This window comes from Pinus tabuliformis, chromosome 1_2 (assembly GCF_031772625.1).
Source record: "Pinus tabuliformis cultivar Carrire ecotype Pingquan chromosome 1_2, CPIR1, whole genome shotgun sequence".
NCBI classification, from domain to species: Eukaryota; Viridiplantae; Streptophyta; class Pinopsida; order Pinales; family Pinaceae; genus Pinus; species Pinus tabuliformis.
The window spans coordinates 118,160,523-118,182,979 of NC_142298.1; positions in this window are offsets into that span (position 1 = coordinate 118,160,523).

Genomic DNA, 22,457 nt, shown 5'->3' on the forward strand with positions numbered 1-22,457 from the left:
AAGAAGACTTCCTTGTGGTTGAACGAACACATGAAGCACATCGAGGAATCGAGCGAAGGGGACACATTCACATGAACCATCAAACAAAGACCAAGATCATAGATGACCCCATGCACTTTGCCATGGGGAAGTGAAGACATATTACACCAAGAGCATACCATTACTCAACATCACAAAAGCTCAACGCAGACACCACAGTCAGCGAGTACATGTTAGCAGTGTCATGTCGCATTGTTGCATGAGTTGTCTTGGCCATGTATACAATGTCGAGTTGTTGCATGAGTTGTTAATGTGTATCACTTTTTCCCTTTTTGTGTCATGTCGAGTTTTTGCATGAGTTGTCTTGGCCATGTATACCCCCTTGGCTATGTATACCCCCTCATTGTATGAGCAAAGGGCTTTTCAGCTTGGCTCCTCCCGCGTATCCTTGAGAGTCTTTAGTTGTTCTTTGATGAGCAAGGAGTGGCTCCAACGTCCTACTACTTGGACCAGTGATATATGGTGTACATATGTTTTTGGGATCATGCCAACACATTTTCACACCTGTTTTGTATCCGTTTGTAAGACTATTCTTTAAACATTTTAAATGCATGTTTTCTTAACCTGAACTAACATAGTTGAAGCATTTCTGTTATTTTAGTACTCATATTGTTAAATATGTGTTGTATTGTTTATCATTGTTGTCACGTTCGTGTGGACTACTCCACCAGGAATTAAACATACCATCCTTTTGTTTTCTTGGTTTTAATGACTGTCACCCCCATGTGGACTTTTCCGCTTGATGATGTACGTGCTTTCCCTTTAAATTTGGTTTTCACGACTATTGCATCGTTTGGGGACTATTCCACTAGATGCTGGAGAGACCCTTGTTTTTGTTCATGTGTGTTTCTTCCTGGGTTGGGACTATTCCCTCTCATCAAGAGGCTCACTTTACTCCCTCCTTTTGAATGTAAGAGAACCCGGACATATATTTATGTTATGCACTCACTAGGCACACTCACCTCACTTTCTTGAAGTTATAAGCATAACACTCTTATGTGTTGAGCAACAAAAGGTAAGGAAAATATCTAAGATAATGGAAACTGGGAGATCATACCAGATGGGATTCCTACACCAAATGGTGTGAGGTCTAGTTGGAACTTCATACTAGGGAGATCCCCTAAATGTTGCTAGGTCCCACATCGTCAAAATTTCTGGTGATAGAAGGAGGGTCGTGAGTTGTTTATGGCTGAAATTCCTCTCAACCCCACGTATCCATAAATTGGTCAAGGCAGTAACATGAACTCCCTTTCTCCCATGTGCAACTCTGAAGTTGGTTAGTCCTCACCTCCCATACCCGAACAAGAAATTTTGTATCATCATATTCTCTCAATCCGTTCCATCTCACATGTCAACTTTCAAAAGCTATTGGACTGATCCCAGGAGTACACAATCTTCCCTCTTCGTAGAGGAAGAGAAAGACTACACCCACAGGAGTGGTAGTGTCATCTATTGAAGAAGTAATCCTCTTCACTCAAACATTGTAGATGACGAACCAGTGAAGGAATTTAAGGACGGAAACACACACCTGATGATAGCAAATGAAACCCCATCACCAAGGGTGTGATTTCACTTGAGAAACTATACGACTTGCAGAATCACTTCAAAGGGCCTAGGAACACCAAAATTCACAATTCTACACTGATTCACAAACAAATCAACTTGGGAATAGAAAGAGATCTAAAGCTTGTACATCTTGGTATGTGTTACACAACAGAGGAGCAACAAGCCTTTGTTCACCTCTTCATACAGTACTGTGATGTATTCACGTGAACATATGATGCCTTGAATACATATGACACACGAATAATCCAATGTTATGCAACCAACTCACAAAATAGAAGAAATGATAGATCATCGACTTCAAAATCAACCTCTTCGAGGGGGAAACCTCCTTTACATTATAGAAATGAAAATTATTGGATGATACAAATGACAAGTCCTCGTTTCTATATATAGGAGTCTAAGGGGTCACAATATAATCAGAGCCAACATAACAATAATAATGTAAGGGCACAATAATAATAGTAGTGGGCTTATATAGGGCACAATAATAACAATATGGGGACAACATGGGCACAAAAATAACAATAAGGCGCTACAATCACAATAATAATAAGGGAATAAACTAGTATTATAGCGACCTAACATGCCTCTCTCCTTAAGAAATCTATTGTTCTCAACATTTGAGTAGTTCTGGATGATTTAATATAAAATTCTCATCATCCCATGTGGAATCTTCAGTGGGTAAGCTCTTCCACTTGATGAGATACTCTAAAATTGATTGATTTCATAGTTTTTGAGTTCTTATTTCTATGACTGCTTTAGGTTCCAATATGATTTTTCCTTCGTAGTCAAGTTCTAGAAATATTGCTTGAACTCAGAGCTTGTCACCTATAACCGTCTTTAAGCATGAAACGTGGAAGACTGGGTGCACTCGGGAAGCTACAGGAAGCTCCAATTTGTATGCCATAGTACCAATCATTTGCAACACCTTGTACGAACCATAATAGTTTGGTGATAATTTATTGTCCTTCTTAGCTTGCTTGAGGGACATTTTTTTGTATGGCTATAGTGATAGAAATACCCTCTCACCTACATCAAAACTTCTTTCGATGCGATGTTGATCTGCATGTTGTTTCATTCTATTCAGAAACAAAGTCACATTGTTGGAGAACTTGTTGTTGATGTGGTCTTCCACTTCTTGAACCTTATAATTTTCTCTTAAATATGATGTGATGTATGGTTGATGATATACATAAAGTGTCATAAATGGGGTCATTTTTGCTACAGTATGGAAGGAAGTGTTATAACACCATTCAACCAGAGGCAAACATTTGACCCATTTTGTGTGTTTATCAGATACAAAGCAACGAATATATCCTTCAAAACATTTTTTCACCATTTGAATTTTCAACACTACCTCTTAACCAAGGACTTATTCATAATGGCACTTGGTCATTCTCAATCTGAATAATTTCTCATAAGAAGGATCAGATTGGTAACCCATCTGTATAAGATCATATCAACCAGCATTTTCACATAGAAAAGCCTTGACTAAAAACTCTATCTCTCCACAAGAATTGAGCTCAATGTTGAAAAGACCAATGATTCATAGATACTCTCATCATTGTCTCTCCTGGAACATACCCCACCCGTGTTCTCACGGGGTGTTCCACTAAGACTTTAGTTATCTTGGATTCCCTATCTCATCCTTTAAGAGCATAAGATGCTAGATGTTTACCCAACCCTCCATTCTTTCTTCCAACTGAAGACAAGAATGATGTGTCTATTATTGGACAATTGACATTGTTCGGATAGTCAATGGCCTAGTGAAGGCATCTGCAAGTGTGTTGGAATTAATGCAAAATTCATTCCAGGTAGATGCGCTGGGAAGTTGGCATTGCCTAACTGTTGGCAGGAGTGTTGGCCTTGATGTCAACCAGACTAGCTCAAATTCTTGGTGCAACAAATGTTGGTAGTGGTGGCTGAGGAGGAATCTCATGGTAGTTGTAGGAGTTAAGAAGAGAATCATCATAGTAGTAGGCTTATTGTAGAATCCATAAAATCATTATTACAGTGATCGATTAGGAGGAAGTCCATGGTAGCTGCAGGATTCATGTAGAGGATCAACTTGGTGGTTATGATTTCAGTTATCTGGAGAGTCAAGGCGAAGAACAATGCCAAATATTTTGGAGCCATATTAGAGGTAGAAGATGGGATCAAAGCCTGCAACGGATCCCATCCATTGGATAGTGTTTTGTAATATATTTCCAATTATATACGAAAGCCGAAAAATGGATTCCTGGTTCAAACGTTATGGCCTGCCGCTGATCAGGGACTTGAAGTCCTAAGAGGGCTGGAATATATGAGGTCCAACATATCGAAGATCAAAAGATCGACACATTAGCATATCAACATATCAGTGATTGGAGGTCAGTATATCAATGAATTGGTGATTAGAGGTCAACATATCAACGAATCGGCGATAAGAGGCCAGAATATTGGTGGATTGACAATCGAAGGTCAACGTATCAGCACATTAGGAGATTGGAACCCCGAATATTGGTGTATCAACATGATACATTGGAATGTTAGAGGCCAGCATATCAGTGAATCAGAATATCAGAGCTCATTGGATTACATCATATCATAGGTTAGAGGATATAAAAATCATGGAGATGGGCTTATCAGAACATCGACATATATGAGATCACAATATCAGAACTCTATCAAGTGAGGAACCTTTAAAATTTTGTGATATTGATAAGTGCCGATAAGCTTTTAAAAACACTGAGGAATGTCAAAAGAAAAATTAACAAAGGATTTCGATGTAAAACCAAGGTTGGCAGGTGCTCCTCTCTCTCCTCTAGCAGGACACATGGAAGGATGTGACTGGCCTCGATAAGGACACATGGAAGCATGTGATTGGATATGATAAGGAAAAATGGGAGGATCTGATTGGCTCTGATAAGGGACAAGTGACAGTTGACGTTAACATGATGCGGCAGTGTGACATGACACGTGGTAGGCATATTGAACCTTATTATGTAGGCTAATGGGCCAAAAACTAGTCACACATTTCACCACTAAGGAATTGCCACGTTGATAGATGACATTAGATCGGAAGTAAGTAATCGGAGGTTGACGAAATCGAAACTCTATCACAGTTGAAGGAGTTTAAAGGTTTATCACCTTAATGTTATGTGGAAGGTCACAAGAAGTGGTCCTATGGTGAGAAGTGAATTGGGAGGGCTAAGAAGAAGGAGATACGAGACCAAAGGATTATGATATCAGAGCTTTAGAACAGTTGGTTATTGAAAATTTTCTGATAGAGGGAGCTTCTGATATTAGGTAGGCTCTTGATCATGTAAATCCATAGAGCCAAGCACATAGAGCGGTAGCAAAGGAAGATTAGCCCCCAATAGGAACATTTCACTACTATGAAGTTGTGATGTGGAATTTCTCCCATAGCACAGTACAAAGAGATAAAGGTGTATGGGTCGACAACTGCAAGTTGAATGTAAAAATAGAGGAGGTGGTCTCACGAGTAATGGTGACTATCACATATCACTGGGTCAAGGAATCAAGGACCATGATCTTTGGGAAGGAGTGTTGGGTCTACCTTGAGGTCATCTACGAATTAATATCTCTGCATAGAGCTCCATGCATAGGACAGAGTAGCAACATCGATCAGGGGGAAGCAGAGCAAAAAACCCTAAGATACCATATGTGCAAAGGGGGGAGCAACATATTTGTTAGAGTGGTAAGAATAAAATATATGAGTGTGTGCACTATTGTATAAGGCTGAGTGAAAGCTTGTTCTGTAGAGAGAGGCCAAGAGTGCCTATGCAAAGGTAAGAGGCCCCAAGAGTTGTGTTGTTGTGAGAAAGGTGGAAGTTGCCTATGTGGTGTGTTAGGTAGAAGTTACATGTGCACTGTGTGTAAGGCGAAAGTCGTCTGTGCTACGTGTGAGGAAGGCTAAAGTTTCCTGTGTTGTGTGAACAAGGTCATAGTCAACTATTCTATATGAGAAAGGCTTAATGTTCCTATGCAGTAAAATAAGGCCAAGAGTTGTGTGTGTGTTATGGAGAGAAAGAGGTCAAGAGCTAAGTGCATGTTGATGAACATAAAATAAAAAGCTTCATGGAGAGGATGAGTGACTATTGTTGAGAAGATCAGTGGCCTCCTGTAGAGTGAGAAAAGTGACTACATACGAAGTTGTTATCAGGTAGAGTGGCTACCAAATTACATATAACATTCAATTCCTATTAGAGTGTGGGTTGGTGTCTACTTACAGGAAGTTGGTGCTTCCATCTCTAATGGGTTCTTGAAAAATCCTGGGTGTTTTTGCCTCCTGCAAGTTGGCTTGCAAAAATCAAAGGAGTTGCAAGTTGGTGCTTGCAAAAAATCCTTGAGGTTAGCACCTCACATGGCGCTTCTCGTGAGCTCGACAAGTGTCTATAAAAATAGGGAGTCTGTGCTTCCTACTAGTTGGTCCTAGAAAACAATCAAATGGAGTTGGTGCTTCCTATGAGTGGGTGCTCACAAAACATATTGATGTAATAGTGTAAGTTCTCCTATTTACATTAATAACAACAACAAGCTTTGGTGGTTTTTTCCTGAAATGGTTTCCATGTAAAACCTTGTATCTCATTTATTTTATGCTCATGGTGTGTGCTTGATTGTTGATTTCATATTAATGCTAATTATATGGATGGTTTCCAAGTTTGATTCAGAAAAGTAAATTGGCATAAAAAGGATAAAATGAACCTTGATAATGATTCACCCCCCCTCTCAATATTATCATTTGTTTCCATCATCTATCTCTCCCTCTCAATTAGGGACAATATATTGCTTCCAAGTTTCTATCAAGCAATAAAACTTGTTTATAGGCCCCCTCTTAGCTAGGGACATGAAACATCTCCTCATGTGGAGATGATTGGACAACCATATTCTTGAAGAGATCCTTCTTTCAGTGTCTTGAATTTCTTCTTTATTATGGAGTCTTCATCTTTTTGGAATTTTCATAGCGCAAAGACCATCCATCACATTCATCCCAGAGTTAATCATTTCATCATTCCTTTCATCAGAAAGTGATCCATTAGTATACATATGGCCCTTATTCATGTCATTCAATATTCTTTATGTTTTGTTCTTTGGAAGGATCTCACGTCATTCTACATGGTTCTCTTGGAGGACATTCACAGTTCTTCCCTTCTTAGTATTGCATAAGCTCATCCAAATGTTTGTTCAAAAATAAGAAATGATCACTTAAATAAAAATTAGCTTTGTGATGGTCCTTCGTCATGACATATTCTTGATGGCATCAACATCCTACATATAAGTTGACAAATTTCCCAAAGATGTATATTGTCAAGGGTCTCTATCTTTTTCAGACTTCCATCAGAGTCTTCACATCTTTCAGGGATATGTCATAGTTAAATATTTTAGTTCTAATATTTTGATTTCCTTCTTCCATGGTTGCATAGTCTACGATATCTTCCTTCTTTTATGCACATGCTTCATTCACAGGAGCTTCCAATTAGAGTTCATGTAGCTACTGTTAATCACCTCATATTTCATATGAGGACATATTATGTTGATTTCATCTAGTGTGACCCATTCATTGTTGCATCCTTATATAGAAGAACATACTTTCCATTTGATCATGCCTCTCAAGATAGAGCAGTGATCCATGTTACCTGCGACCATTCAACATGACTTTATAATATTGAATACATGCATACATACCTCATTTTTCCTTTAGCTCATCTAGGCTTCTTTTAGTAGCTTCCATGGTTGAAAAGAGATTCAATCCTTGATCTTCTTCATCTTTTATGTCATCATATCATCGTTCCATTAATTCTACAAGTTCAAGTTCCTAATGAAACGTTTGTTTCCTTTCTAGATTGGTGAATCTTCCAATGAAGATTTCATCATAGAATCTTGAGGATCTTGCATATCCCTATCCAACATATGTTACCTTTTAGTTGATGTATGATGAGCATTTTCCTAGATGACTTCTTCCTTTTTCCCATAAGTGTCACTTGATCTTTCAATGAGGTTCCCAAGAGCTTTATCCTTCATAGTTGAATGCAATAGGTTTTATGTCAGACATCCTTCATGTTTCCTATGTTGATGTCACGAGCTCTCACTTATAGTGCTTCTACCATGATGACATCTTCTAATATGCATATTATCATATTTACAATGCTTCCTATCTAGATAAATATTATTTACACAAGTGAAGAGTACTTAGTGGAAGAGATTATGTCATTGAGAGTAGAGATCTCTCACTTCCTCGTTCTTAAACTTCTTCTTTTCAGATTCTTCCACTTCTTTGATAATATGGTATTCTTTCTTATTTCTCTTGTTATTGTCCTTCTTAAGTCTAGGAAAATATCTTCTATAATACCCATATTCTTGATATTCATAGTACTGAACCTTTGTCATGTATCCTCTATTTCTTTTGGCGACCAAACTTTCCAAATTTTCCCTTTCTCTTTGCCATAGCAGCATATGCTTGGTTATGTTCATTTGATCTGACATCAAATTTTTCCTTCAATATTGTTTCTTCAATTTTGCAGAGAGACCATAGATCATAGAAAGAAGTGGCTTCTTTCTTCCCATAAATACTTGAAGTGAAGTTTCCTCATTCCTATGGTGATGCATTTAATACTACAGTGGTCATTTATCTGTCAGACATTTTTTCACCAAGATCATGAAGTTGATCTCTTATTTGAGAAATTCTCATGAAGTATGAGGTTATTCATTCTTTCTTTGAAATAGTCAATTTGTAGAGTTCTTGCCTTAGAGAGTTAACTTCTCCTACAGTAATCACGAAAAAAAAACTCTACCTTTTTTTTATATATCTCTTTTGAAGTGCCTAACTTTGATACATATGGGATGAGGGAGTCCTTGATGGATTATATAAGAATCCTTTGAGCCCTCACTTCCCCTTTCACATACCTAACAAGTACTTGAGAATCCTCTTTGATAGGTTTGGTGATTGAGCACTTGATGTGTTCCATGACTTGATTCTCAATAAGGTTTAGATCCGTTCTTTTCTTCCATGCAAGAAAATTTGAATCCCCAACCAATTTTTTTCTCTCCCTGCAAAAAGACATTTTGATAGATTAAGTTGAAGTCATAGATATACTTACTTGAGTAGATTATGCTTTCTCCACTTGCATCCTCCTTTAATTTTATAATGATATGTATATTAGAAGACTACTTCTTGATATATTTCTTCTTTAAGAGTAATCCTTGATCCGTCTGGGAGATATATCACATTGATGGAGTTCTTGAAATGTTAAAGCTGTGCTTTAATGTTATATAGATTGTCTGACAAACCCTTTTGAGGATCATGAGAATGTTCTTCGATTTATCCTTCTTCAGTCTTTGAAAAATCTTCTACTCCTTAAATTATGGTTGACTAATGATCTTGGAAATGCTTTGAGTATTTTTGGTCTTTCTTTCTACTTCCTCGATGATGATCCCAAGAATTTTGATGAAGTAGATTTATTTGATCTAGGGTTTTGGTATGATGTAGATCTTTGAACTTTCACCTTGGTATGTTTCAACTAATCTGATCATTTTCTTGAAACTCAATCCTTGTGTGTCTCTTTGATTACATACCCATTCTTGATGTTGTCACCTTAGCTCTGATACCATGTTGAAAAAGCTAGGGCATTAATAGATAGGTGATTTCTCTATTTTGATAGTTTCTTTTGAGTTCCTTTTTACTTCCTGATTATGATTTTCTCTTTCTTATGTTATTATTGTATTCTTTTCATGAAGACAATTACCAATGCATGAACAATAAAGAGACAAGAGATACAATATATAGGCTATCCACCAAGGCCAAAACCTCTCACTCTTTGAGAGGAAACCCCAAATAAACACTTTGTATAGAAACTTCGATTGACAAAAACCAAGACCATGACAAATAACCTTGACACTAGAGCCCTTTCAAGACCAAGTCATAAGCCTCCTCTTCACCCTTAGGTCAACAATACTCTTCGTCTTCCTCTTCTTAGATTGCTTCAAAATTTTGGTCTGTTCTTGTAGGTCTGCAACCTTTTGCTTCACGACAGAAACCTTAGATCAAATTTTGATCCTTGAATAGTCTTATTTTAGAGGGAGACTCTTTTCAATTATACTTGGATTCACTTCAACGATGTCTTCACCCAATCTAAATCTCCCTTATATGTCTACAATCTTCGGCCTCTCTTTGCAAACTTTAGATCTGCAAGCTTCACATGTGTGATGGAAGACTAGCCCAAAAAAAGTCCCACAATGATGTCACTATCTTCATTATCCCTTCCTCTTCCTTTGTTAAGGCTCCTTCTAAGATGATTTTCACACTGAGTTATCTTAGACTTACTTGATCGAATTATTCTATTTGAAATGAGGTCAAGCACTACTATATATAGTAGTTTGTCCATGATTATTAGGCTGACATGATCATTGGAATAGGTCGACATCATCTTTCTAGTATTATCCCTTTCATTATAAGCTGACTTCAGTGAGGACTACTGACAAGATCTTTGAGGATGAATTACAAAACCAAAATTGACTTTTACAATGTGTAACATGCCTTCAACACATGATAATGACTCTTTAGAATTTTATGACTAGATGACAAAATCCCTAAGGGCTCACAATGGTAGCCTTAACTAAAAATAAAATCTCTTGCTCATGAAACCCATGAGGCAAGCATTACAATAAATTTTTTTTTTTCTCTTTCACATATTTTACATAAAATCAAGATTACATGTCATCATGAAGACTGGATCTAGTTACACTTTTCAACACTCCCTCTTAACTAGGGAGGTATTTGGTCATTCTCAATCTAAAGTGATTTGGACCTGAAGACCCTTAATGTTATGGGGCTTAAACGTATTGTGAAAGGGTTGGAATTAGGCACAAAGAGTGTGATATCAAGTTCAGGTATGAGGCATAAACTTTATTTTATTAACATGTTTTCTTTATACATGATTTGGGATGTAATGATGTTTTAGGATGCATGGGTCTATAGAAAATCGTCATCTCTATCAAGTCTATAAAATGAAATGGTAGGGAGGTACATGTACCACTTTGTCATGGGGAAGGGGTAAATGAGCTTTGTTTGTAGGCATATGCCCTTAAATGGAAGGGGAGTCTTAAGAATTTTGATCGAAGAAACAATAATAGATCAGATGTTGGATGGACTATACATAACAGTAGCAAAAGTGTACAATGATATAGTGTCAATTCCACTTGTTGCTTAGGAATGGATTACACAAAGGAAGAGGATGACAATAAAATTTCTTGTTTGTAGGCTACAGAGAGAGAATTTGACAACGATGGGGTTGGCGATACATTTAGTCAGGTTATTTCTCAGTTTTTTTCATTTTGTCGGGGTGGGGGGGGGGAACCCTATGTAACACCAATCCCATTTCATGTTTCATCGTGAAACCTACCTCATGTTTCAGTATCAGAGGAAGGCCCACTAGCATGATATATACTTCTTGCATTACTTTGTTCAACAATAAGAGACATTCCCTCTACATATTTACGCGACGTGTTAACAATGCCTAAATTTTAATTTATGTCTGTATACTATTGTAGATATTTGGCCACCAAACACGTGAAGGGATCTACTAACCATTTAATTCGATAAAATAATTTTTGAGTTTTCTGTGAAACATTTCTTGTTCCTCGTTAAATAATTTGAAAGTAGAAATATTTATCAAGTTCATGAATGTGTAAATTGGCTAAACTTATTATTCAAGGCCAATTTTTTGTCTACTCAATCTCAGCGAATGAATGCTAGGCGTCACGACAATTTTTCCTTTATACAAAGACTCATTGAAAAACTGATTGATTGGTTCGTACGTTTTACTGTGCCATCTGTAAGTAAGTTTCGTTGTCAATTAACCATTCTCCTGGTTTATTCACCATCATGCTTGATGATTTCCACGACATATCTATATACACTTTCACCCAGTGAGTTGGCCTATCAGTTGAATTCAATAAAAAGAAGATACCCAAATCGTGACGCTGGCTCTTTTCAAAAACCAATGGCCACCTACGACAACAAACAAAATCTTTTAACAAGAATAAAATTTATAGTTTCCAACATTACAATTAATAGTCAATAATTCCACGGCTACATGCCATGGACATGTATAAGAGAGAAGAAATTAAAATTCGGGAGAAGGATCGAGGCCATAGTTACAAAACTCTATATCCCTTTTGGAAAATAGCTAAACTCCTAGTTCATGGAGAGAAAATACAACATTCCAGTGGTGGCATTAAAAGCATTCACAAGATGGGGAGGATTTGGGGCCTGTAAGAAAACCAACAACGAAAAACACAATCAAATAGCCTTTGAGAGAGGGAACCTAGATCCATATTAACCCTAGGTCTACGAAGCACCGAGAGAAATCAAATCTCTTTTCACTCTAAAATAGTTTTGTGCATTAATAGATTTGATCCCTCTCGACACTTGGTGGATCCAGAGTTAAGATGGATCTAGGTTGGTGTATTATACAAATGATACTTTATCACTATGTTATAATATGTATTTAATATATTATATAAGACATTTTCTTTTCCTTTTGAGTAAATATTTGTAATACTTTCTAAACAAGAGGTCACATGAAAGAGTCGAAGGCCTTAGATTAGCCAGTCACTTGGGAAATCTGACCATGTCAAAAAATGTATTCATTTGAGAGAGGAAAAAGACAAGGTGTTGCTTAGAGATTCAAAATACACCATAAATATGCCAATATGTGGGCCTCTAAGGCCATGAAATAAAGACAAATAAATAGGAAACTAAAAAACTAAAAAATAATAAGGGTGAGGAAGAAAGGAAGAGGGGTCCAAATCTATTTCTACAACCTAGATCATCTACCTGTTGCTACCTTATGAGCAATGAGTAGTATGTGGGGTTCCAATGTGCTTCTCAATCGGCTCTAGTCCTTGTTTTAGGTTTGTCATGTGTTTATGCAGGTGTTCCATTGAGAGGAGGAGGTCCTCTGTGTTCTCATGTCAATCTAGTAAAACTTTGCTAAGAAGGAATTTCATGCGTCAGTATAGGTCTAGTATGTGCATAGGTTGATTAAAATGCCAATGTGTTTTCCTTGTATCAAGCACCAGTTCAACCAAATCTAACATTACCTTTGTGTTTGAAAGAAGGTTCCTCTAGTTACTTCCTTCCCTTTAAGCAAGAGAGAGTTCTTCCTGAATAGGAGGTGGGGTGAGTTCTCAAAAGTGAGCTGTTATTTCCTCCACTTTGAGTTGTGTCTGCGCACTTCCTCCATTTTCACACCCTTGATAGTACACCACACCCTTGCAAACATGTTGTCTCTGGCATGGTAGGGTAGCTACATAAGGAGGAGAGAAAGGCCAAAGATCAGGCATTGGAGAAGAGATGAAAATGGATAGGTGTAAATAATGTTTGACGAAAGCAGAGAAAGTTCTTGTCCCTAAACAAAGTCAAGTAGTCAAGCACAAGCCAGAGTGGTTGAGAGTGTTAACAAAGTATATATCTAATGAGAAGGATCTTTGTGAAGAGCCTAGAGCTAAGAGAGATGGGGGGCTTCCACAAAAGTGCAGTGGCTTAGTGACCTATAGATAAGAGTAAGAAGCCAATTCTGTGGTAGGAGTTAAAGTCAAGACAAGCACTCAAATGGAAGAGGAAGCAAGAAAAAGCGAGGAGGTGGAAATGATTAACATTCAAAGGAAAATTGTCTCCATGCTATTGGTATACAACTTCACTAGTACAAGATGTTGAAGATGGTTCCAAGAAGTTGGATGGGTTGTTTTCTTGTTGATGTTGTTGTAGGATGATTCAAGTTGCCAATCAATATTAAGAAGGGAAATCACTAGGTTGATGGAGCAAAGCTCGGTAATGATCTAGAAATCCCTTCCTTGAATTTTTCTTGGAAAGATAGAAGAGTGGGAGCACTGCAAACATGGCTTAAAGGAGTGGGAAATATTAAATTGACCATCAAAACCTTGGCACAATCGCATAGGGGAAATTGATTTTTCAAAGCACTCGAATTACCTATTTGAAGTGCTCTATCTCGCTTAATATCCTTTTGGCAAGGGTTGTTTTTGGTTGTTGAGCAATGAATAACGTTGAGTTCCATACTTTCCAGTAGTAGATTTCACTAATTTCCTATCAAATCTGCTTCGCTTGGAAAATAACCTTATTGTTTTTACTTTTTCTTAATATGTAATTCTAATTCACTCTATTTCTATACTTCTTTAACCTAATAATTTAATTTAGTAACGTTAATTTAGTTCTTTAATATAAATTATCAATCCTCATATCCTTAGTATCAATTTGACCATCCTCTAATTTATTATTTTTAATATCTATAATTAACCCCTATCTCATTAATACTAATATTAGTTTGAGCAACATCTTTTATTATTATTTAATTTCTTATTCCACTTTACCTATTTTTCAGAAATTCCTTGAATTCATATCATTAAAATAATAATTATTAATAAACGTTCTCATTCTCTTCATGCCACCAAATGGTCATATCCTTTATATATTCTTTGTCTAGCACTCTTCATCATACTTTTGTCCTTAAAGATGGGTGAGGTGTTCCTCAAAATATAGAACACCTCAATGAGTCTACACAATTTCTAGAAAATGTTCTCAACATAATGAAAACAAAACTAAAATAAACAAATAAAATTATTAATTATAATTATAATTATTAATATTCCCAATAATGAAACCAACGTAGATCCATATTAACTCTAGGTCTACCAAGCACCGAGAGAAATCAAATCTCTTTTCACTCTAAAATAATTTTGTGCATTAATAGATTTGATCCCTCTTGACACTTGTTGGATCCAGAGTTAAGATGGATCTAGGTTGGTGTATTATACAAATGATACTTCTTCACTATGTTATAATATGTATTAAATATATTATATAAAAAAATTTATTTTCCTTTTAAGTAAATATTTGTAATACTTTCTAACCAAGAGATCACATGAAAGAGTTTAAAGCCTTAGATTGGCCAGTCATTTGGGAAATTTGACCATGTCAAAAAATGTATTCATTTAAGAGAGGCAAAAGACAAGGCGTTCCTTAGAGATTCAAAATACACCATAAAAATATTAATATGTGGGCCTTCAAGGCCATGAAAGGAAGACAAATAAATAGGAAACTGAAAAATTGAAAAATAATAAAGGTGAGGAAAAAAAGAAGAGGGGTCCAAATATGTTTCTATAACCTAGATCATCTACTTGTTGCTGCCTGATGAGAAATGAGTAGTATGGGGGGTTCCATGGTGCTTCTTGATCGGATCCAGTCCTTGTTTTGGTTTTTTCACATGTCCATGGAGCTCCTCTATGTTCTCATGTCAATCTAGTAAAACTTTACTAAGAAGGAATTTCATGTGCGAGTATAGGTCCAGTATCTGCATAGGCTGATTAAAATGCCAATGTGTTTTCCTTGTATGAAGCACCTCCTAAACCAAATCGAACATTATCTTTGTGTTTGAAAGAATGTTCCTCTAGTTATTTCCTTCTCTTTCGGCACAAGAGAGTTCTTCCTGAATAGTAGGTGGGGTGAGTTCTCGAAAGTGAGCTGCTACTTCCTCCACTTTGAGTTGTGTCTGTGCACTTCCTCCATTTTCACACCCTTGATAGTACACTGCACCTTTGCAAATATGTTCTCTCTGGCATGGTAGGGTAGCTACATAAGGAGGAGAGAAAGGCAAAATAACGAGCATTGGAGAAGAGATGAAAATGGATAGGAGTAAATAATGTTTGACGAAAGCAAAGAAAGGTTTGGTGCCTGAACAAAGGTAAGTAGTCAAGGACAAGCCAGAGTGGTTGAGAGTGTTAGCAAAGGATATATCTAATGAGAAGAATCTTTGTGAAGAGCCTATAGACAAGAGAGAGTGGGGGCTTCCACAAAAGTGTGGTGGCTTAGTAAACAATAGATAGGAGTAAGAAGACAATTCTGTTGTAGGAGTTAAAGTCAAGACAAGAACTCCAATGGAAGAGGAAGAAAGAAAAAGCCAGAAGGTGGAAATGATTAACTTTCCAAGGAAAATTGTCTCCCTGCTATTAGCATTCAACTTCACAACTACTAGATGCTCAAGATGGTTCTAGGAAGTTGGATAGGTTGTTTTCTTGTTGATGTTGTTATAGGAGAAAAGATCACTAATGAGCTAGCACTCCCTTCCTTGAATTTTTCTTATAAAGATAGAAGAGTTGGAGCATTGCGAACATGGCTTAAAGGAACTGTATTAAATTGACCATCAAAAACTTGGCTCAATTTCTTAGGGGAAAATTGAATTTTCAGAGCACTCAAATTAGCTATTTGAAATGCCTAGTCTTGCCTAATATCCTTTTGGTCAGGGTTGTTGTTGGTAGTGGAGCAGTGAATAACATTGATTTCCATACTTGTTGGTAGTATATTTCACTGAGTCACATGAAGTGAGGAGGTAAGGCAATCAAACATTAAGATTATTTTCCAAGCGAAGCAGATTTGATAACGGTTTAGAGAATCAAAATGGTGCTCCATTTGTGTGACGTCATACATCATATGTGTAGCATTCCTCGTGCCAAGGTCAGTTTCCATGGATAAATAGTTAAAAGGGCGAGCATGGTGGCAACCTCTGCTTTGCCCTCTCAGGTGTGAAACACTCGATCCAAAGACATACATCATTATTTTATATCACACACCCACCCTCTCAAATGTGAAACACCCAATACAAAGATATAAAATAATCATTATTTTAGAACATGAAGATATTTCTTATTCCCTAAATAATTTATATCTTAAAGAAATTTCATATATCAATTTAATTTAATATATATTAAATTAATATTTATTATTAGCAATGTTTAACACATTTTAATTAATCTAACTAATAATCTTTAACCTATTATTAAATCTTACGTATAACTTCAACTAACTAAACCCCACACATTTATATATTTATAAATATATTTAGTAATGGGTTGACCAACCGGACCAACCATACCATGTATATCTCTTGCTTTCACCTAAATATAAGCAAGGGGTTGACTACGGAATTAGAATAAATACGCACTCATCACTCATGTAATACAAATAATTAGTATATCTCCTTTGCATGTTACAACCAACAAACATTTCAGCCGATATTTGCATGTTACAACGAACAAACATCTCAGGCGATCGTGGGCTATCGATTGAAGGACGCTCCATCTCACTTCTCCACCCAAATTAGATGGCCCCTGCTAAAAGGAATGCATCTAGTGAAGCTCTGCTTGCAGCTCCAAAAGAGTGAAGATGAAGGAGGCACCCAACAGAGGCCCGAGTGTTGAAGTGCCCCATGCTTGCAATGAAAGGTTAGACGATGTTACTAGAGCTTTGAATTTCAAAACTATACGGCGCCAAAGTCATCGCAGAGGTCACCAGATATCTGGGCTACGTCAATGGAGGGAAAACCATCGATTGGTTACTGGGCTTCAGCAGAGGCGGGGAAACCGTTGATTGGCTACTACCAGTGGCATCCAAGGACTTTTAAAGCTCACCCATTTACTGGGCCTCCAAGATAGTGCAAAACACCATAAAATGGTTATGGCATCAGGCAAAGCCATTTTCGCAAGAATTGCAAGATATTGTGCATCTACTGGTACTGCAGGATACTCATAATATATATTTCAATTTCAATAAATTTCTTTAATTTCAATAAATTTCTTTATCATGTCTATTGTTATGAACTATTTAGTTAAATATCTATGACAATTTATAAATTAAGATGCATAATGTTCAAAATGTATTGCATAGTTCTCCTGTAAAAGAAGTTATTACGTAGTGGTTGAGGAGAGACTTAAAAGGATACAAATGTGGCAAACTAAGATTGAACATAATTATAATATATTTATGATAAATATATCTCTATATTCTGAACATTTTCTTAGGTGTATGGTTTACAAGAGGGAGGTAGTGTTCTAAAATTAACAATTTTAAAATGAATTGATCTTATAAATTTAAATTACTCACAACATTATCAAATCATTTGAAATTATTCTCAAAGGCTTTTCCAATATATTTAATATACACAGATGTTTGTAAAACTCAACACAATAGTTGATGGGCGCTGTAAGGATTTCCATTAGCTTGATGTTGGATGATTCATTAAATAGATTCTTATGGCAAACTAAACAAACAATTTTTTGAAGGTTTGAATGGAGTCCTATGTCAAACTAAAAAACCACATTTTGAAGGTTTTAGTCAATGGTGTGGGATGTTATCTTTTGATATACTTTTTGGATTATAATAGTGAACATAATTGTCTTATGTAAAGGTAAAGATAATGTTCAATAGCAGGAAGAAAATTTTAAATGAGCTTAGTTTTGAAACCATTTTGTATAAATGTAGATTTGTTATATTTTAAATAATTAGAAATAGAAGTCGGATACGATCCGAGTATAAAAAATGGATATTTTAAACTATCTTTGGAACAAGTAATGAAGACACCTTTAAAAAAAATAATTATCCATTTAACTATGCATATGAATCACATTTTTCTTCTCCACAAGAGAAAAAAATACCATCACTTTAAAACAATTAGTTATCATTGATTGCTTGATAGTTATTTACATAACTCACAATTTCATTCAGTATATTTATGGTGAAGGGATTGTGCATCTAAGCGATTGATCCCATCTCTAATTTACACTGTAGCTTTATTTATAAAAATACTTAGTATTATTATGATATCGTTCTTATTTAAAAATTATTATTTTGAATGGTTAATAAAGGTAGGATTGAACTACTTCCTGGTACCATGATCTTATTATCTCTTTAAAATTGTTTTTCCATTAATTTGTCAAACTTACACGAATCTTATCTAGTAATTCTAACGTTGTTCTGCCACCCTCTGTCAGTAATTCAATGCGACTAGATTGGTTATAAGCCACCCTCTGTCAGTAATTCAATGCGACTAGATTGGTTATAATGTTTTAGTGTGGCCAAAGTCATCCCATTTAGCTACTCTCTTCAGGATAAACAACTTTTAAAATCTAAAGTGAGTATGGTTGAGTTATATTATTATATTATAAATTTAAATTGTTTAACAACCTTTAAAATCTAAGGTGAGTATGGTTGACTTATATTATTATATTATAAATTTAAATTGTTTTGGTGACTGCTATGTTATAATGTTTTTAAAATATTTTAATTTACGATTATTATTATTGTGTTGCGAAGCATTGTATGAAAGAGAGGTTGTAATGTTTTCTCTTGTCAAGTTATGTTATCTAAATATTTTGATATAACCAAATTACATAAAAATTAAAATTAAAATAAAATAAAAAATTAATAATTATAATAGTTAATTAAAACATTATGACACAATAAAAATATATATGTATATTTTAGCACAAATAATTAAGTATTTTATCTCGTGTGTGTGTGTGTGTGTATATATATATATATATATATATATATATATATATATATATATATATGACCAAATTTATTATTTTATTTCCATTATTCAATTCAATTTAATATTTCTTTACGATTAGCCCTTCCCCAACTTCTCTTGATTAATTTTATCAAGTAATTTTACACTTTCTTAATCTATTTTTATATTGTTTTAAGTCTTCCTTAACGTGATTCTGACTTACTCTATTTTTATACTTTTTTAACCTAATAGTTTAATTTAATAACATCATTTTAATTTTTTAATATAAATTACTAACCCTCATCTCTTTAGTATCAACTTCTTTAATTCCTCATTCCATTTCACGTGTCCTTCTCAAATTCTTTTAACTAATCTGATTAAATTAATAATTATTAATGAACATTATCATCCTATTCACATTCAGTAATGGTCATATCCTTTCCCTTTATATTCTTAGTGTAGCACTATTTGCGACATCAATATGAGTTATTTGTCCCTAAAGATGGGTGAAGTGTTCACCCAAAACATCAAACACCTTAATGAGTCTACAAAATATTTTAGAACTTTTCAACATAATAACAATAAAAATAAAATTATTAATTATTAGTATTATTAATAATTAAACAGACTGAGATCCATATTAACTCCAAATCTACCTAGCACCGAGAGAGACCAAATCTCTTTCAATATAAAATAGTTTTACACCTTAAGAGAATTGATCCACCTCGACACTTGGTAGATTTAAAGTTAAGATGGATCTAATCTGTTGTATTATACAAATGATACTTTATGACTATGTTATAATATGTATTATTATATATTATGTTATAAAAAAAAATATTCTTGTGAGTAAATATTTATATTACATTCTAAACAAGACATTACATGAAAGAGATGAAGGTCTTAGGTTTGTCAATCACTAGGGAAATATGACCATGTTAAGAAATGTACCCATTTAGGAGAGGAAAAACATAAAAAGTTGCCTAGAGATTCAAAATGCCCCATACATATGATAATATGTAGGCCTCAAAGGCCATGAAAGAAAGACAAATAAACAAGAAAATGAAAAACTAACGACATAATAAGAATTAGCAGAATAGAAAGAGGGGTCGAAATCTATTCATATAACCTGGATCGACTGCTTGTTGCTCCCTGGTGAACAATGAGTAGTAGGGGGGATGCCAAGGTGCTTCTTGATCCACTCTAGTTCTTGTTCTAGGTCCATCATGTGTCTATGCAAGTGTTCCATGGAGAGGAGGAGGTCCTATTTGTTCTCGTGTCAATCTAGTAAAACCTTGCCAAGTAGGAATCTCATGTTCTAGTATAGGTCCACTGTGAGCATATATTAATTAAAATTTTCACGTGTTTTCCCTATATCAAGTACCTAGTCAGCCAAATTTGTTATTACCTTTGTGTCTAAAGGATGGTACACCGTGTTATTTCCCTCGCTTTCAGAACAAGAGATTTCTTCCTGAATAGTGAGTGGGGTGAGTTCTCAAAAATGAGCTACTAATTCCTCCACTTTGAGGTGTGTTTGTGCACTCCCTCGATTTTCACACTCTTGATAGTACACTACACCTTTGTAGACATGTCCTCTCTAGAATGGTGAAGTAGCTACACAAGGAGAAGAGTAAGGCCAAAGAATGGGTTTTTGAGAAGTGATGAAAATGGATAGATGTAAATAATGTTCGAGGAACTGAAAGAAACATATGCTCCCATAACAAAGGTAAGTAGCCAAAAGTGGGCTATAGTGGTTGAGAGTTTCAACAAAGGATATATCTAATGAGAAGGAGCTTTATGAAGAGCCTAGAGCTAAGAGAGAGTGGTGCTTCCACAGAAGTGCAGTGACTTAGCGACCAATAGATAGGAGTAAGAAGCAAAGTATCTGCTAGGAGTTAAAGTCAAGATAAGAAGACCAATGGAAGAGGAAGCAAGAATAAACTGGGACGTGAAAGGGATTAAATTTCCATGGAAAAAGGTCTCATTTCTCTCGGTATACCACTTCACAACTATGAGATGTTCAAGATGATTTCACAAAGCTAAATAGGTTATTTTCTAATAAATGATATTATAAGATGATTCGAGTTGTGAACAAAGTTAATTTAAACTAGTCTCTAGGTTTTTCCAATATATTAAATGTACACATATCTTTAAAAAAGCCAACACAATAGTTGATGGGATCTATAAGGATCGTTAATAGGTTGATTTTGGATGAGTCATGAAAGAAGTGCTATCAAAAACTAAACGACCAATTTTTTAAAGGCTTTAGTCAATGGTGTCAGACATTACCTTTGATATAATTTATGGTTTTATAATAATGAATATAACAGGTAAGCATAAGGTTAGATAGTTGGACCAAAATTTTGAAATGAGATTAGTTTTGAAATGTTTGTATGGGGGCAGATTTTTTATATTTTAAATTATCAAAAATGGAAGTGAGATTCAATCCGAGTTTGAAAAATGAATATTTTGAAAACTCTTTGGGACAAGTAATGAAGGTACCTTAAAAAAAGAAAAAAAGAAATGCTCCATTTAACTATGCATATGAATCAAATATTTGGTCTTTGCAAGAGAAAATATATCGTCACTTTTCTAAAATTAGGCATAATTGCTTTCTTGGTTTGGCCCCTTTGTGTTTTGAAACACTTTATGTGCATAAATTTTCCAAAGAGACACACTTTCGGAGCCCCAAGACCTCTGGATACCATCCTCATTCACAAGGTGATCAAGCCCTAGCTCACATGCATAACTTCTTTTATTTGTGCTAGTTGCACATCACTAGATCTCATGAATACCTATAATGTTCATCCTTTGTAAAACCCAAGTTGGATCTACCAGATACAACTCTACATTTGAAAAAATCCAACTGCATTCCAATCTTGTATTGCACAAATGATTCCACGAGATTGGACCCACATGCTTGCGAGTAAATCTAGCTACACGCCTTTGAACACCCAAATGAGCCCCACCTTGGATATTAACCTTTTACTTATTCTCTCCACACGATATCCAAATTATTTCAAATCTGATGCATTCTTAAAAATATGTAAGTCCAAACTTGCTAGATGCTCAAATTCTTAGAAATATCCACTAGCCCCTAAGTGCATTAGGATCAAATATAAAAATTGTTTATAACTTATCCAACATCGGATACAAGCTTGATCTCTGCAACATTCAAGACTGAGGAATCAGACCTTTTTTCAAGCACTAACATTCCAAATATTATGCATAGCCATAATACAATCAATAGATCTATCAACACGCCTACTATCAAGAACTAAAATAAGTGAATCATAGCTAACAATACTATGTGAATTCAAATGTAGTAGAATCAGATGCTCCCACGTAATGGATCACAAACAATACTATTAGATCCATTGATATATCATGCATTACACCAAACATATCTATTTTTTATGAAGAAAGTCACAATCTTTAAACAAATATATAGGCATGCTATTGACAACACATTAGACAATGGAAATTAGA